Here is a 13,017-nt window from a genome sequence, read left to right as displayed (position 1 = left end):
TTCAATCAAATTTGATTTGCTGCATCATTGGGTTTAGATAATCATTTCTTAAATTCAGAATTTTGATTTGACCTCTAGGGTTTGAGGGACAGGACCCAAAAGTGGGAGGTGTAGAAATCCTTTCTGTTTAGGTTTCAAGAGGCATTGGCCAGATTCATCACATAGGGTAGGCAATTATTTCTTTAATTCAGAAATTTCATTAGACTGTTAGAGACTTGGGAGCGGGACCCTAAAATGTAAAATAAGCCAAAACGCTATTCCTTTTAATGCTTGAATTGATTTCATCCAAATTTGGCCTGAAACATGATTGAGAGTGGGAAATCATTTCTTAAATTCAGAAAGTTGCTTCGACCAATAGTTGATAGGAATGACCTTGATCGGTTTGAAAGGTCACACGGACAAAATATGTTAAAATCTTTAAATGACTTCTTCTCAATAACCAATAAGCCCGGGATGATGACATCAGGTTTGCAGTATGCTAGGCTGAAGGGCTACCAACTTTGTTAATATGAATGACATTGACCCACTTTCAAGGTCACAGGTATCAAAAGTGATAAAATGTTTCAATTAATTCTCCTCAATAACTAAAGGGACCAGGGTGCTGATATTGGGCCAACTTTCAAGGTCACAGAGGTTAAATGTGTTGAAATGGTAAAGCAACTTCCTCTCAACAACCAAAAGGCCTAGGATGATGATATTAGGTCTGTAGTATACTGGGATGTAGGACTACCAATTTTGGAAATATGAATGACATTGACCTAGCTTCAAGGTCACAAGTATCAAATGACTTTAAATGTTTAAATTACTTCTTTTCAATTACCAAAATGGGCAGTGTGCTGATATTGGACCAACTTTCAAGGTCACAGGGGTCAAATGTGTTAAAATCTTCTTCTCAATAGCTGCATGGCCAAGGGTCTTGATATTGGGCCTGTAGCTTGCTTTTTGGTTCAACAAGCAATACGTGCGGAGTAATGGGTGTGGTATAGTGCATGTATAAAGAATATGATTTCAAGTTTACAGTAAATGTCTTGATGAACCAACAATGTTTTCTATGTAAGCTGTAGAGTAGTTGAGTAATTTATTTTAGGTCTGTTTTACTTCTTTCATATATAGGTATTTATAGTCAGATGACCGTTAAGGCCTATGGACCTCTTGTTTGTTTAACTAGTTTTACATTTGATTGATAAAATCATTATTTTTTTTTCATTTTAGTTGAAATAAAAACTCCTATTCGTTTTATAAACCTCATAGGCAATAGAAATTCATCTTAGATCCTATCTTCAAGGGGAACGTCTGTTTGTATTGATAAACAAAATGTCGATATGCACTACAAATATATAAAAACTAGCCATGCACAAAAACCTTCTAGAGTGGACGCTTTGTACATAATAACTAAGTTTAAAAATTAAACCAGTTTCTGTTTTCAGTAACTGATAATTGTCTGTTTGTTGTGAATTCATCACGTAAATGAAAATTACATTCCGTACACAATATTATTTGTTCATTAGAATCTTTTGAAATCAAACTTATCTTTCAGCCAGGCCAGCATGTCGGCGGAAACGACTGCTGGTGTTCTAGATTAAGACGCATTAGTGTTAGAGTCGACATTTCAATAACTGATCTTTTGATACACATTTGCAATAAGACGTGTTTTTACAGTCTGTATGTCTACTTTGTGTAGCAAAAGTTTGGAATAATGTTAGTTGATTTTTGTGGTTTTTCTTACTCAGTACAGCTTGAGACATACAGTCCGTGATCACCGATTAGTGGACCTATTAAAGAACATCATCACACTGAAGTTTCATAGTTAAAACATGGAAGCATGACACTCCATCTCCATCAATTTAGATAAAAACGATGACCATGGAGCGTAGAACTGTGAGATCCGACCACAACGACTTCTTTTTTTTCTGAACGTTAAAGCTTGAACGAAACAAAACAGAGGTATTTCTAAAGGAGGATGTGGAGGAATACAAGAATCAAGAGCAGATGGTAAAAACTCATATTGCATTCCTTGCCTTCATTTGATCATGAAATGGGGACATTATACCGCCTTACTTGCAAGACAATTTGTGCAATCCGCACCTACGTAGAAAGAGTAATCAGCCAATTAAGAAAATCGGACATTGTTCCTATCACAGCTCTTGGTTTGCATCTATGTTTTTTTTTTATTTTTTTTCCTAAGAGGAACATTTGAATGTAATTTTTTTCATCAAACATTCAAACTAACGGTACACAGATAAAGATAAGGATATGAAATTTGCGTAGAAAAATTGATAATTGTGTCATGTCACTAAATAATGTTTTTTCTTAAATACGACGCTTGAAGTTAAATTGAGGTAACATATTTGTGATAGCAATTAAATTTAACGTAACCGTAAAACACTCATCTAATGAGAATTTCTATTTTCGTACCGCATTCAGAGAATATATAGACCAGCAGGTTTATATTGAACATTGTGATGCTATCTAGCACAAGTTCTATTATGGGAGATTCTGGGTAGCACGATTTTGGCAACAATTTATTACAAGTACACTGTAATCGTTTTCATTAAACACCGATATTGGCTATAGTTATTTGCGACGTGGAATAGTCAAGTCACTAACGAAAGCCCCTTGCCAGTATTGATAAGACTTTGTTCCAGGGCATGGCAGAGATAAAACAATATTCAGGATGGGCACAGTTCTCGATCGGCCGACGTGCTTAGGAAGTAAATATGATAGAGAACAATTTAGAATTATCTAAACACGCCCACGGCTAATCCAAGATCGTATGACAACTATCTGAAATAGTAATTATGTAACACGCCATACAAAATTGAGATAAAAGATGTTTTTTCAACTTAATGAACACTGTTTTGTAAAATCGGTTCGACTTGTATCTACTGACGTCGATAAAATGAATATTGAATAATAGATATCCTGGAATTCTCGCTAATAACAAATCTGTGTGTATTTTTGTGAATGTTAATTATCGGGATAGTGTCAATGTTCTGTTAAATGAATCAATATCTGAAAGTTAGTCAACGTTAACCAATAACAACAAATGCCTGTAAATTGAAAGTACGGGAGGTAAACTCTATCCCTCTGGAGAACAATTATTCTAGGCATATGCGTTCATAGTTTAGGAAAAAACGTTTCTGGTTTTCCTTTGTTCATTTTAAGTTTCACTTTCGTTATCTTTTCGTTGGAATGAGACTTTCGACCTTATTCTTGAGTGTATTATTGTATAGATACTATTTTACGGTTTTATATTCGCCATCCAGATATCGATGAGAACTGTTCTGATTCTTTGTGCAATATGAAACTGGACGTTTTTGACGCTCGTTGGTTTACCTGTAGGCCCCGTTGTTATATACCTTCTCCGCTTTTGAGAATGTGACATTACTTATAAGGATTGACCAGGCTTGACGTGGCGGATGTCTTCGGTGAAATAGAAGACATGGTTACTCTTTCAGAGCACCTGGTCTTATTCTCCTTGTACTCTTTCAGGACTTTTCGTGTAAATCTTTCTTTTTCATATTTTACCCTAGTTTAATTGAATTTGAGTTTGGATGATGTTAACATGCAGGCATTTTCTTGTTTTTCAGTGAACTGGGACGGATATTGGGCATGGTTTCATTTGCTTGCCATTATAGTAAATGGTATTGATAAGCAAGTATTTTTGCTTACAGGCAGGTTCTTAGTTAACATAGTCTAATATTATATATCTTGAATTTTATACTGTTGAGAAATATTATGACGATTCACATCGTCGTTTCGTTAAGTATACCAAACATCCGTTTGCCTTAACATCCTTAATAAAAAATTGAAATTTAATTCAAAATTATCTTTAACCAGTTCTTCAGATGTAATAGACACCAAAATAAATTATCATGTTAAGAACTGCGCCTTTATGCTAACTAAAGCAACCCGATCTTACTGCATAAAATTGGGGAAAAAACACTTAAAGATTCAAAAGGAAATTTCAACATTTTAAAAACAAAATGATTATTTTCTTAAAAGTTAACTAATAAAACTACACTTAACTCTGTGCTGATGCGGACATAAATTTAAAGATTTAAATGGAATGTGATATCAATGGAAGATCCCCTACACCATCCCAGTACAGGTGGTGGGAGGGAGTTCATGGTGGGAAACAAAACTCCCACGCGACTTCGGATAAGTCAACACGAAGTGTTTCATTACTGTCATACCTTGTTCAAGTTTATTACGAGGTGGAGCTACTCAACCCTACCTTTGTGTAATATAAGCTTCTAGTCCATATTTTCTCACCTGGGAGGAGTTGATAAAACGATGCTACTAGAATGATATCCCATACGTAGTGCTGTATACCTTCACGATATACCTAGGTCATCTGGTACAAACAATGTCGACATGCGTCAATACATGGCGAATTAGGACTGTATTCAAAGTCCAGGTATTGACTGACATTTTGAATTATAGGTAAGTGGTATCGATATGTAATTACTGGACAATCCCTCTGACGTAATATTGCGTATATGTATATACGTACTAAAAAATGGCATTGGAAAGATAATTGTTTCTAATAGAACACGATGCGCTGCGTCTGTCTCTATGAACGGTGTTATAATAGTGCAATATGAAGACAAACTGTAACGTGTCAGTTTATGACAATTGTGACAAGCACGGCGCAGTACCTGACCACCCAATACCTAGTACAACTTCCGTTCTTGACACCTTTGAAATGAATACTCCTGTATCCACCACGTGTTTTTCTGTGATGTTCAGGCGTTCAGGTTTGATATGTAATACGCTTTTGGTCAATAAATTGTACATGTAATCACAATTGAAGTAGCTTAGTTGCAGAAACATACACATATTGCATCATTTTAACAACGACACAATGTTAATCCGAATTATCCATGATTGATTACAGTAGCTAACCGGGTAAGGCAATGTGTGTTTGACAATTGTTGATTTCGCATTCATATGTATATTTACACCTCAAGATTTAACAAGTCAACGATGTAAATCGTATGTTAATTCTTTGAAGGAAAGTTTACTCTTAAGATGACACCAATCCAATCGTACATTTCATCCACAAATTAGTTTACAAAGATAATTTCTTTTGATAAGAATTAGGTCGGTGTGCCAAATAGCAGGCGGATAGCAAATAACGTTTGTCTCCGGTTCTAAGTATAGTTTATAGTGACTTTTATATAGTTATACTGTGTCCTTTATGACTTACAGAAGGAGTTTTTTTGTTTTCACACTGGGGACTATCTTCACTCATCCTTGGTATTCTATATACCTAATTTAATCCTTTTCATGTGTTATACGTTCTAATAACTTTCAATAAGACATTCTGTGTTACGCAGACAAGAAGACGTACCTTGAGACCCCCCATCTTCCTCTGACTCAGAGAGGAGATGCCAACAAATGGAGATTATATGCATAGATAGTGGGAATCACACGAGCTCCTTCCTAAAGACACCGATAGCTGAATTAATGAGAAATGCACGTTTTGCTTCATTTTCACCCCTAGCCACAAAGTGGGGTGATTTTGGCGTCATTGAGTAAAACAATTTCACATTCATTAATCTCTCAAAAAATGGTTTCGTCCCCAATGAACTTAATATGATATTTGAACAATCTGTCATTACTTAATAGGTTATGGGGTGTAGAGCGAGAGGCTCCAAGAGTGTTGTTAAAGTAATACACGTCTGCATAGAAGAAGTGTCCATTGGTTTTCTTTGATTGATCAAAAATGACTTTTTTTACACATCATGAGATGTAACGAGCCAGCATCAAAGGCATAGCGAAATGCTGAATGCCCATTTTACCCTCCCCCAGTTATTTACTAAACTTAAAACAGATAAAACCAGAACACGGATTGTTACCACAAATACTCACATACATTCTGCTCTATAATACTGTACATTCCTACTGTCGAATTATGGTGTTTCGGCCAACTACCGCATCGTCTATATGTTGAATTGATATTTCAACTTTTAATATATTTCTGAACTTTAAATGCATTCCGTTAAAAACCCTAAGCCGAAAACTGTAAAATACTTCTCGTAAGCTAGATGAAAAGAATACGTTTATGAAAGCTAAAACCGTGTTTTACGTGCCAAGTATAAAATTTGGAAACGGAATTGGTGGAAATTTTAAGGAATTTTGTGAGGTAAGCATTTAAATCTTCAAAATTTGTTAAAGATAAGAACACTGGATAGGATCTAGAAATTAAGCTACCGTTAGAAACCTTGTAAAATCATTATAACCAAGGTATATATAGAACTTTTTTTCTTGATTACGCAAAAATTTTGTGGTCGTACCTCAACATAGATAGACTTCAATATTTCACACAATTGGTTATGAAAAAAAATTCCATTCAACTGAATGTAATGTACAAAGCTATATCAATGTTTTAATGTACAAAGCGATATCAATGTTTTAATGTACAATGACATATCAATGTTTTAATGTACAAAGTTATATCAATGTTTTAATGTACAAAGTTATATCAATGTTTTAATGTACAAAGATATATCAATGTTTTAATGTACAAAGTTATATCAATGTTTTAATGTACAAAGTTATATCAATGTTTTAATGTACAAAGTTTTATCTATGTTTTAATGTACAAAGCTATATCAATGTTTTAATGTACAAAGCTATATCAATGTTTTAATGTACAAAACGATATCAATGTTTAAATGTACAAAGTTATATCAATGTTTTAATGTACAATGTTATATCAATGTTTTAATGTACAATGTTATATCAATGTTTTGATGTACAAAGCGATATCAATGTTTTAATGTACAAAGTTATATCAATGTTTTAATGTACAATGTTATATCAATGTTTTAATATACAATGTTATATCAATGTTTTAATGTACAAAGCGATATCAATGTTTTAATGTACAAAGTTATATCAATGTTTTAATGTACAATGTTATATCAATGTTTTAATGTACAAAGCGATATCAATGTTTTAATGTACAAAGTTATATCAATGTTTTAATGTACAATGTTATATCAATGTTTTAATGTACAAAGCTATATCAATGTTTTAATATACAATGTTATATCAATGTTTTAATGTACAAAGTTATATCAATCTTTTAATGTACAAAGCTATATCAATGTTTTAATGTACAAAGCTATATCAATGTTTTAATGTACAAAACGATATCAATGTTTTAATGTACAAAGTTATATCAATGTTTTAATGTACAAAGTTATATCAATGTTTTAATGTACAAAGCTATATCAATGTTTTAATGTACAAAGCGATATCAATGTTTTAATGTACATAGCGATATCAATGTTTTAATGTACAAAGCGATATTAATGTTCTATGCATATTTTCGAATTGCGTGAAAGGCTCCTTTGTTAGTTAATCTCGTATTTGTGTCAGCTGGATATGAATATATACTACCAAGCATACCACTTGTAATATTTATCTAGGTAATTTTTTATCGCCAAGTCATATGAGCAAACCTGTTTAGTGAACCCAACTTGAAGTCAAAGCAAATTTTGATTTTTGGAAGGAATTGTACTTTCTATAACCCGGTGTGTACGGTTGTGGTCGTATGAATGTACGTGTTCTTTTAGGTGGAGTGACATAGTCCCTTAAGTTTATAATAAAAAATACTCATTGATTTGACGTCATGATGGGGTCAGTCTCGTCTTATCTCACCGTGACACGGGATGAAGCACTTTGACTTGGAGATTCAATACCCGGGAAACCAGCATGTTGTCACCTAATCATCTTTAACATATTTGACTTGAAAGGGCAAATGTAAGATTTCAGTTCGCGATTTGGGTCTCGTTTCTGCTCCGGGCGCCAAGGAGACGACATCAGACGTCATAGGTACACTCACAAGGTCGAATTTCCGATGAAAACGTCTTTGGAATTCCATTGAACTCGGTCCAATTCCCAAATCATGAGTTAGGTAAGAAATAAATTACATTTTAATAGAAAGAAATACAAAGAGCAAGCCCTCATTTTTTGCAAATATAGTCACGATTCAACTGAACTTTACATAGTGTGTGTGTTTGTGCACCTTTTTAAAATAAATTGATGATTGTTTATTATGAAAGATGTTGCGTGTTTTTATCAACAGAAATGTATCCTTATGATACGATACAATGCAACATTTACACATTTTTATTCTTGCTTTCATCACATTCAGCATGTGCATTATACACAATAATTGAAAACACATTTGCAAGGCTTCTTGTGGTGTCACATCGTCAAATTTTCTTTTTTCTCTCCGTATTGAATTGCGTTCAAATTCCAGCATTCTTTACCAATATGTACACTTTATTGAAATATGTCGAGCGTGATTGGGGACATTAATGCTATGATATATCACTGGTAACGTGTTGATCTGATGTCTTATCAAACGTTTCTATATGAACTCACTACCTTGTCGAGATGGTCAATTTAACAGAACATCCTAGATCACTTAAACATTTTCCAATTTATTACTTGAAAGTGGCATTCATTCATCAATAACATCTTCGTTACTACTTACAATTAACATTGTTATCAATAAACCTTGCTTAGAAGGGTACACAACTTAGATGGATGAACAATATCGGTTTATACAGCTAATTATTTCTTAAGACGGGTACTAGAGTGAAGTCAATTATCTTTATAAGATCAAATTCGGATTAATGGAAAAGGACTTTTTATAATTTCGGACAAACGAGCTTCAATTTCAATTGAAAAAGTTGTCATGGAAAATCAAACTCTAGTGGTCCATATTTCACTGTGTGATATTTCACCAGATTCTGTATTTGATAAAACCCTGACATACTATACTTAACACAAAAGTGAAAGTAATGAGATCCTAGTACATGTAAACTGGTCCTCACGCAGCGTACATTGGCTTCGTTTGTGTAGCTGCACGCGAACACTATACACAGACCTGTGTACTCATGTCAGCGTCCAGGATGTTCCATGCTTGGATAAATAAAATAAAAGTGCAATGAACGTGTTGCATAAGCAAAAGTGAGTTACTAAGAACATCTGTACGTAAAGTGGAATTTCGGATACAGTGTGCATCTCGATAGAATACCTTGTTTACACACAGTAAAATTGCAATTTATTGTCCGACATGTATATTTTAGAAAATTCACTCCAGAGATAATGTGTGAGCAAGCAATGCCTCGATTTAATTTCGCTTTGTACGGTATGATATACAGTCAATTGGATAGTAGAATGAATTTCGATATATTGTCCCTAATTTACGTAATGTATATTAAAATGATATAGAGAAGTATATACATGTATCAACATGTGTAGTATATATGGTATGTCGTTACACCGTATTGTCGACTGACAACAAAGACCTCTGATATCTATGTGATACATTGGCATTTCTATCTTTCGTTAATAACCGTTAAACTCTGGTATAATGACATTGAGTATGTTAGTTCAATGTAATATTTCAACCTTAGTTAATAACCGTTAAACTTCGGTATAATGACATTGAGTATGTTAGATCAATGTAATATTTTAACCTTAGTTAATATACCGTTAAACTTCGGTATAATGACATTGAGTATGTTAGTTCAATGTAATATTTTAACCTTTGTTAATATACCGTTAAACTTCGGTATAATGACATTGAGTATGTTAGTTCAATGTAATATTTTAACCTTTGTTAATATACCGTTAAACTTCGTTATAATGACATTGAGTATGTTAGATCAATGTAATATTTTAACCTTTGTTAATATACCGTTAAACTTCGTTATAATGACATTTAGTAAATTAGTTCAATGTAATACATTGGCATTTCTATCTTTTGTTGATATACCGTAAACCCTCGATATAATGACGAGTAGTAAATTACTTAAATAGGACAGCGATATAACGACCTTTGTGTACACAGTATACACAATTAACTGAGGTGATGAACCTCTTATATAAGCAGATACTCGCTATAAAGACCCTCGTTATACTGACATTAAAACTTCACTTCATTGGTCACCTCATAGGCCGCGTCTGTTTTCTGCATTGCTTTACTTTAACAACACATATTGTTTAATTTTTCATAGTACATAGACGAAATGTATCTATCGATATATACTGATAGTCCGAAATGGATAGCTAATTATTCTATCTTATTATTGTCTGTATTGCGTTCCATTCCGTATCGGATGCTGTCGCTGCTGGAAATCCTAATTAAATGGAAATCAGTTGCATTCAGGAAAAACATAAAATCCATCGTGTTTATATTAATCTCTTTATATATGCAGAAATTGCATTGCACCTGCAGAAAACTAGAATGGATTTGTATAAAAGACATTGATTTGAACGTGAAGTCAACGACCTTCGCAAAAACACAACAAAACGCCTTATCAGCTTGATGGCAAAGGCTGAGACAAGAATGAAAATATCTTCTCATTATTCAAAGCGGAGGAAAATAAAACAATGATAATTCAGAATTAAATGGTATCATGCATATGTGATTTATAAACAAAACTGCTCTTTTTTCTGTCCATTTTGCCGGTATTGGTTATTTTCTTTTCTCTTCAAACATTTCTGAAAGTTAAATATCCTTTATACACTTAGGTCGAGGACGTTAACAACATTTTCACTTAACCCAGAACTATTAAGAAGCGTACGCCACTTTCCAGATGCTGACTTACCACTTGTTACAGTTCCGGTAAATAGCCCACTGTGAGATGTAAACACTATATGATTTTGTTTACCAAACGGGACGAATGTTTCTCTGTCAAAATGGCAACCTGAACTGAAGCTAGGAAGTCGCTTTAATATCACAGGCGCCTGCTGTGTTTGTCAGGTACACTATTGAATCATCACGACCTGAACTTTGAAAAAAATAATTCATTTCCATAATAAACGTTTAGTGACGCCATTGCGAACTGTTTGCTTAAGTGCCAAAAAGTAGTGTAACATTTGTTGTGTCCCTTGCACTAGCTGTTCGTGTTACCGAGGGGGCATTAAAGTTGCAGTTTTTGCAATTCGCTGTTTGCAGGTCTCACAATTTAGGCCCATAGCATCACTGACAAGTCCTGTACGAACGAAACAGCTGTATGATGAATGTTGATTTATAATTTGGCCTTAATGAATCTAATTATAAATTTGTATTGGTTAATGCAGTTCACTTGAATATCTTTTGTTAAAACTTTTAAATGTGTTAATTTAGTATGAGAGAAGAAAGCATGACATTTCCTAATGATATGAAGGTTTTCTGGTAATTGTTATGTTTCGTTGTCACACTCCATATTCCTATGAGTGCATGATATGTATTGTCTTTGACGTGGAGGTTCACATGATGAATATCTTGTTGAAACAGGAGAGGTTGCCAGTATACACAGTCTTATTTTGATGTAGTCTTAATAACTGGATATTACAGTGACTGCTTTGTAGATTTTATATTTTCTGCTTATCTCTTCCCTTTTTGGCTAGATTTTTGTTTTTTGCAATGTTTTCTTGAAATTCCTTAAACTCAATAAAATTCAAAATATATCGCTATATACGCAAACACTATTTGACTACCTGGATCATGATGTATATTTCATAGACGCGAATGCAAAAAGGTCTCTTAAAAATCGCTGGTGTAGTGAAAATCAATTTTTTTTCCCTTGCACCTTTTGGGGGGATAACCTCCTAGCAGGAACCAAGAGTCACATACAAATCGGTTTTAATCGGAAATAGTTGTTTTTATTTTGTTTCTTGCTAAATGAGGAAAACGTTTAGATGACTTCCAGTAACCAGCTTGGTTTTCCATAGGCGTTGCATAATTCGGAAAATTGAAAAGTATCCCTAAAAACTTTTTTTTTAATTATTGAACCTAACACATGTGATTTAATGCGTCTACACATTTGATGTGGTGTCTAAAGATAAACATTTTCAAACTCAGAGAAGTCTGCATTTTTATGATAATTAAAGAATTATTTACGACGCTTACAATTCCTTAACACCTGGGCCCATATCCATGAAAACATTCTCATGCTCAGGAAAATCTGTGTTCAAACCAACTTTAAATTCTGAAATAGCGGGTTTAAAGGAAAACTCAAACAATGAAAATAAATTAGCACTTCAAGTCGTTCCGACATCCTTCAAATAATTGGGGAAAAATCCGATATCAGGTTTCTCACCGAAGGTATTTTAACCTGAGCACAAATGTGTATTTGAGCATGAATACGGTTTCATGAACAAGGACCCTGGTCTTACAATCTTTTTAATTTCAATACATCGAACTAAAATTTGAATTAAGATTCTGTTGACATGTCGGGATTTTCTTTATTGTTGTTGAACGAATATTTAGGATGCTAAACTGTTTTTGGGGTAAAAAGGATCTACGTTTTAAGTTATGTTGTGTGCAAAATCAATGGATACAACGCCATGTTGAAAATAATTTCTGTGCAAGACGGCAGAATAAGACAAGAAAAACAAAGTTATTCTTGTATCGTGTGTTGGAACGTTTGAACATTAGCTCAGGAGATGTATTCCCAACGCGCACATAAGATACGAACGGCGTCTGAAAACCACCTGCCGAAAAAACACCTACTTGAATACATGTAGGACAATGTGTAACCATTCTTGCGATGATAAAACAGTGGTTTTAGTGTTGATTAGCTATAAAGAGGTTCCATTATAACAGATACATTGTTTGGGTGTGTAGTTCGATCTTATAGAACATAGCAAATACACCTGCTAACGAACAGCAAGTCATCGGACTATTGCTTGAGTTATCGTGGATGTCATAATAACATGTTAATTCCAATATTCCTGCTAAACGATCACACTTCATTAAGATAACATTAAAAACAAATCATTCATACTGATAGTGTTTTATTTCTGGTCATTCAGACTTACTGTCTAACCAAACATTATATTTCATACCTGTTATGAATGAATCGAAACGCTCCAGTAGCTTATCAATAAAGTTTCCCAATGTCGATACCTAGTCACTTTCTGTCCACAACGACTCCGGAAATTCTGATTACCCTCTTTTCGCCAGCCTACGATCACGATGTCACTGTCCGCTGAGCTCCC

The sequence above is a fragment of the Ylistrum balloti genome, unplaced genomic scaffold, assembly GCF_031769215.1.
Source record: "Ylistrum balloti isolate Yb309-2 unplaced genomic scaffold, AGI_CSIRO_Ybal_v1 Utg370654, whole genome shotgun sequence".
In the NCBI taxonomy this organism is placed as follows: domain Eukaryota; kingdom Metazoa; phylum Mollusca; class Bivalvia; order Pectinida; family Pectinidae; genus Ylistrum; species Ylistrum balloti.
The sequence above is the reverse complement of the archived record's forward strand: the minus strand, read 5'-3'. Positions refer to the sequence as shown.